The following is a 5,844-nucleotide window of genomic DNA, read 5'->3' as shown; positions in this document are numbered from 1 at the left end:
GTTTGGCTTATTGGTTTAAGATCATTGTAGAAGCAGTGCTCAAACAGCACGTAGCTAGAGCCCAAAACAGGCGCTAGAACGTCAAGAGCTGAGCACAAGACGAAACTGATACAGGACGCTTAGTACACAGGGAAGGATTCGGGAGAGCGAGAAGAATGTCAAAAGAGAAATTGCCCGATGTCGAAGGAATGAAACTCAAGAGAGTGGAGAGTTGGGTTTACAGGTTAAAGATCATGAAAGAAGCAGCGCTGACACAGCACGAAGCTAGAGCACAACACTGGGACTGGAACCTGTTGAGCTGAGCACTGCACGAAACTGATGCAAGCAGCGTAGCACACAGGGAAATATTGCAGAGAGCGTGAAGAACGTCAAAAGAGAAACGGCCGGTTGTCGAAGGAATCAACCTCATGAGATTGGAAAGTTGGGCTTACTGGTTTAAGATCATTGTAGAAACAGCGCTGACAGATCGCGAAGCTAGAGCACAACACAGGCGCTGGAACGTGAAGAGCCGAGCACAGCACGAAAGTGATACAAGAAGCGAAATACACAAGGAACGATTGCAGAGAGCGAGAATAATGTCAAAAAGGAAAGGAACCGATGTCGAAGGAATGAAACTCAGGAGTGTGGAGGGCAGGGTTTAAAGGTTTAAGATCATAGTAGAAATAGCGCTGACACAGCACAAAGCTAGAGCACAACACAGGCGCTGGAACGAGAAGAGCTGAGAACAGCACGTAAGTGATGCAAGCAGCGTAGTACAGAGGGAAGGATTGCGGAGAGGGTGAAGAATGTCAAAGAAGAAACGTCCGGATATCGAAGGAATCAAGCTCAGGAGAGTTGAGAGTTGGGCTTATTGATTTAAGATCATTGTAGAAACAGCGCTGACACAGCACGTAGCTAGAGCACAAAACAGGCGCTGGAACGTGAAGAGCTGAGCACAGCACGAAACTGATACAAGATGCGTAGTACACAGGGAACGATTGTGGAGAGCGAGAAGAATGTCAAAAGAGAAAGGTCCCGATGTCCTAGAAATGAAACTCAGAAGAGTGGAGCGTTGGGTTTACAGGGTAAAGATCGTGAAAGAAACAGCGATGACACAGCACGAAGCTAGAGCACAACACAGGAGCTGGAACGCTAAGAGCTGAGCACACCACTAAACTGATGTAAGCAGTGTAGCACACAGGTAAATATTGTGGAGAGCATGAAGAACGTCAAAAAAGAAAGTGCCCGATGTCAAAGGAATCAAACTCAGGAGAGTAGATAGTTTGGCTCATTGGTTTAAGATCATTGTAGAAACAGCGCTGACACAGCCTGTAGCTAGAGCCCAAAAGAGGTGCTGGAACGTGAAGACCTGACCACAGCAGGAAACTGATAGAGGAAGCGTAGTACACAGGCAAATATTGCGGAGAGGGTGAAGAACGTAAAGAGGGAAATGACCTGATGCCGAAGGAATCAAGTTCATGAGAGTGGTGAGTTGGGCTATTGGTTTAAGATCATTGTAGAAACAGCGCTTTCACAGCACGAAGCTAGAGCACTACACAGGGGCTGGAACGTGAAGAGCTGAGCACAGCACGAAACTGGTGCAAGCAGCGTAGCGCAGAGAGAAATATTGCGGAGAGCGCGAAGAACGTCAAATGAGAAAGGGCACGATGTCGAAGGAATCAAACTAATGAGAGTGGAGAGTTGGGCTTATTGATTTAAGATCATTGTAGAAACAGCGCTGACAGAGCACGAAGCTAGAGCACAACACTGGGGCTGGAACGTGAAGAGCTGAGCACAGCACGAAACTGGTGCAAGCAGCGTAGAACACAGAGAAATATTGCGGAGAGCGCGAAGAACGTCAAAACAGAAAGGGCCCGATGTCGAAGAAATCAAACTAATGAGTGGAGAGTTGGGCTTATTGGTTTAAGATCATCGTAGAAACAGCGCTGACACAGCACGAAGCTAAGGCACAACACTGGGGCTGGAACGTGAAGAGCTGAGCACAGCACGAAACTGGTGCAAGCAGCGTAGTGCACAGGGATATATTGCGGAGCTTGAAGAACGTCAAAAGAGAAAGGGCCTGATGTCGAAGGAATTAAACTCATGAGAGTGGAGAGTTGGGCTTATTGGTTTAAGATCTTTCTTGAAACAGCGCTGACACAGCACGAAGCTAGAGCACAACACAGTCCACGAAACACAAAATGTCTTACAAACGTCTCGAGACAGCTCCAAATGACTACAAATGTCTTGCGCTGCGTTCAAACGTCTCATAGATGTCGACAAGAAGAAGTTTCCTCTGCGACGTCTCTTAAACATCTGCAGTCAGATGTTTGCTGTGAAACTTCTGTGAAACTTCTGCAGTCAGATGTTTTCTAGACTTGTTTTTAACACGTGGAACTTGAGACCACGTCAAGGAGACGCGCCTAGCAATCAGCAGAGAGTTGCCGCCGTGGATTAAACATGCTGTAAATCACGGCACATAAATTAGATGGCTCTTCTGCTTGACGTTTCGAAGAGCAGGCGCGCCGGTGCAAAGACCGCTCTTTGTATTCGAATACTGAAAGCGCGTTTTCTCCTACGGAGCCCGAATCACATTCCACATCGAGTGCAGCTAACCCGCAACTCGTAAGGCTAGATTTAGGTAACATATGATGGCCCTGAAAGCCGACGGTAGTTACGCGAGCGAAAAAATTTGCTTCATGTTGTGAACGCCTGTTACGCCTCGGCTAGCTGGCGGCAGCACGCGGATTGACAGGCACAGCGTACACTGCCTTCGCCGCCTTCCCGCCGCCTTCGCCGAGCTCGCTCGCGCACTTATCACCCGCGCGCTATCGTGTCGGCAGATCTTGGAGGCAATAATCTTTCCGTGGTTTCTTGAGTCACGCCGCGGCTTGCTGCTTGGTGTCGCTCCGCACGGTGGCGATGCAGGCTAGTTTGCCAAAGTGGTTTTAACCGTTTCAAGCAGAAATAAATCTTAGTGCAAGCTGCAATTGCTTAGTTTTACATGAAAGTATTAGATTCAATTTGTTTTTTGGTTCTTTGATGATTTGTTTATTTTTACGTTTAGAAATTTAGTACTTCATTTCGCCATTTAGCGTTGCAGAGCCTAGCGATAGCTACGCGCGTGAAGTGGATGCTGTGTACGTTGTACGTTTCGCTGCGCACTTTTTTCCGCGCTGGTTGACACTTCACGCCGCTGCAGTTCGCAGTTTCCCATTTTTCTGCGGTATCGTTTACTACGAGTGCTGCACTGAGATGTGAGCCTCGTTTTCCGCAAAAGTAAGTAACCTTTCATTTCGTTTCTGTAGTGAAAGTGTCGGCCTTGCTTTAGCTAAGCCTCTAACGCGCCTGATTGAACGGTCGGCTAGTGTGTCACTCCTTTGGTTTACAAATCACAAAACAGTATCAGCCAGTGCTTTATATACCAAAGTACTATTTGAGCTATTGTTAGGTGGATACAGCTAGGCTGCTCTCGCATGCGAGTTGCTTTCTTTACCAAGGCGGTGACAAGGTGAACGTGACAAAGCTTCAAACCAACCAGCTTTGTTTAAACATACGTTGATAAGGCGCGAATTTTTTCCTAGACGTTGATTAAAGTCTGTGCTCTATTGCATTCTGGCAGGGTTTTATTCTTGCCAAGGACTCTTATCTGGCCACCTGTGTGCTCTAATTCTTGCTGTGATTGCCGTCAGTGAAACTCTTGCTAAAAAGGCTTTGGTTATCTTCACTAAGGTATTTGTTTGGGCTAGTCGGTACATTGTTAAAACTGAAGGCACAGCGCACGAAGGACCTGTCCTGTCCTTCGTGCGCTGTGCCTTCAGTTTTTGGTTATCTTAACTGCGGCAAGCTTTTATTTCATTACGATTGAGAGCCCCGTTACAAAGGTAGTTTACTCAGTGGTGCTGTTCTGTATGTGTGCAGGCTGTTTGACAGTGCAGTGAAGTACTACGGCTCTTTGCAGGCATGGCAGCTTTTATTTTTTGGAAAACCATTGCGCCGTGCACAGCTGGCGTTGTCCCTGCTTCACTGCGTGCATTTCGTTTTGGGTACAGGCTGTTCAACAGTGATTTTCAGAGGACCTCCTTGCCTGCTCAAATTCTCAAGTTTTGGTAAGCACGCTTTGCAGCTGACACCTTTTCTTTCACTTCATGATTTCTTGTATATGTCTAGGCTGTTTGCTAATGTTCATTACTCAAGCGCCATTATTTGTTTGTCCTTTAGAACCCCAACTGCTGGCCAGAGGAGCAAGGACCTGGTCTAGTTTCACGCAAATTAATCGCAGCACCTTGTACTTGATTGTTCAGAAAACTTGGCTGGGAGATTGTTTCAGTTCTGAGGTGGGAATCTGGACAAATGCTTCTTTTGCAGTGGTGTAAGTAATCTCTTGCCCGCTGTTTGAGCTTCATCGTACAGATTAGAAAGGGCTTGTTTTGCAATGCAGTGTTAGGAGCCCTATACATACACTCTTATCTTTCAGATGTGCCCCTGTGTGGCTGTCAAGGAAAGGTCCAAGATTTAACCCATCTCTGGTGTATACTGAAGTGATGCAGGTATTACCAGGACAGCAGCATCTCTGCTATGTTTTCGTGCGACGGTGCAAGATGTCAACCATCAACCACTTTTGATTCAGCCACATCTTGCAGGTAAGAGAAAACCTGTTTGCAAGATGCAGCTTAGAAGGTTCTGTGAGTGCAGTGTGCATCACAGTAAGGCAGTGCACTTGCTATTGACTGCTTGGCTTTCAGTGTCCATGCACGCTGTTTGAATTTTGCTTCTGTTAAAGGCCTCCACAGTGATTGACTTCTTGAGTTTATGGTGAGCCTTAGCACTCTGCTGAAAGGCCGCTTGCAATGACATCATATGCATATATGTTTTTGGTTAGCTTATTTTATTGCCTGTGCTGTCACTCCTTGCCATTTCCTGGTCTTATTTGCTTCCGACTCCTCATTGGCCATTCTACATGCAGCTGACTGACTGTGCTTTTGGTTACTCTAATATTTTTCACTTCTGCAGGCTGCTGAACAGAGCTGGATTTGACTTCCCCTTGTTACCATCTAGTTGGCATCCTTCTTCCAAGAAAAGCGATGTTTGGAACACCTAGCTAGCTCTTCATTGCCGTCCACATCACAGAAACTTGATCATCAACGCATCTGTTGTGAACAAGGCCTGGGGCCGAATGAATTTTTGATTTAACAATTGGTTGCTGCTCGACACTTTCCCGCCATCCAAGTGCTTACTGTATTGTCAGTCAAATCAGTAAAGCTACCTCCTCCATGGCTTCTAACATTAATTTCCTGGTCCCTTTCTTTTTTTGCGAGGGTGTATGCACTGGATTCAATAAAGAGTAACGCAGTGACTGAAAACTGTGCTAGCACATGCATTTATGGCTCATTACTACAGCCATAGATCCCTTGTAATGTGGGCTTATTGTTCGGGTCATTGCAAATCAGCTTTGAGTTCATTTTTGAGTGTATTCCAGAAAAATGAACTATAACATTTTTAAAGCCTTAGAGGGTTTAAAGGCAGCACTAAAAATTAGTCTTCAAATGCGTAAGATATTATAGGCACCCATTTCGGAAAAAAAAGGAACGTCTAAAAAAATTCTAGAAAAGTTCTACCTCAGAAGTTTTCTAGCCGTATACAAGCGTAGCGCTAGCAGAGCTAATAGAGGGCTAGTAAACGTCTAAGTCCAAAACACTCCTTAGATGAAACTTCTAGATGTCAAGCTTTTTTTTTCCGAGACTTTTTTTAGACGTCTGTTAGCGCTTTTTGTGTTTCGTGGGAGGGGCTGGAACGTGAAGAGCGAGCATAGCACGAAACTGGTGCAAGCAGGGTAACACAGGGAAATATTGCGGAGAGCGTGAA

General features: G+C 45.9%; 1 long non-coding RNA gene across 3 annotated transcripts; it reads left to right on the top strand.

Moving 5' to 3' along the window:
* Nucleotides 1-3,115: 3,115 nt before the first annotated feature.
* On the top strand, nt 3,116-5,251 carry LOC149349161 (uncharacterized). Of its 3 annotated transcripts, none has more exons than XR_016289384.1 (5): nt 3,116-3,258; nt 3,941-4,088; nt 4,201-4,351; nt 4,457-4,622; nt 4,993-5,251. It is a non-coding gene; the product is annotated as an uncharacterized LOC149349161 (long non-coding RNA). The 3 variants fall into 3 exon arrangements; XR_016289383.1 differs by having other exon boundaries at nt 3,901-4,088; XR_016289385.1 differs by lacking the exon at nt 4,201-4,351 and having other exon boundaries at nt 3,901-4,088.
* Nucleotides 5,252-5,844: the final 593 nt, after the last annotated feature.

Source organism: Amblyomma mixtum, chromosome 3 (genome assembly GCF_055824585.1).
Source record: "Amblyomma mixtum isolate Tamu chromosome 3, ASM5582458v1, whole genome shotgun sequence".
NCBI lineage: Eukaryota > Metazoa > Arthropoda > Arachnida > Ixodida > Ixodidae > Amblyomma > Amblyomma mixtum.
The sequence above is the reverse complement of the archived record's forward strand: the minus strand, read 5'-3'. Positions and strand labels throughout refer to the sequence as shown.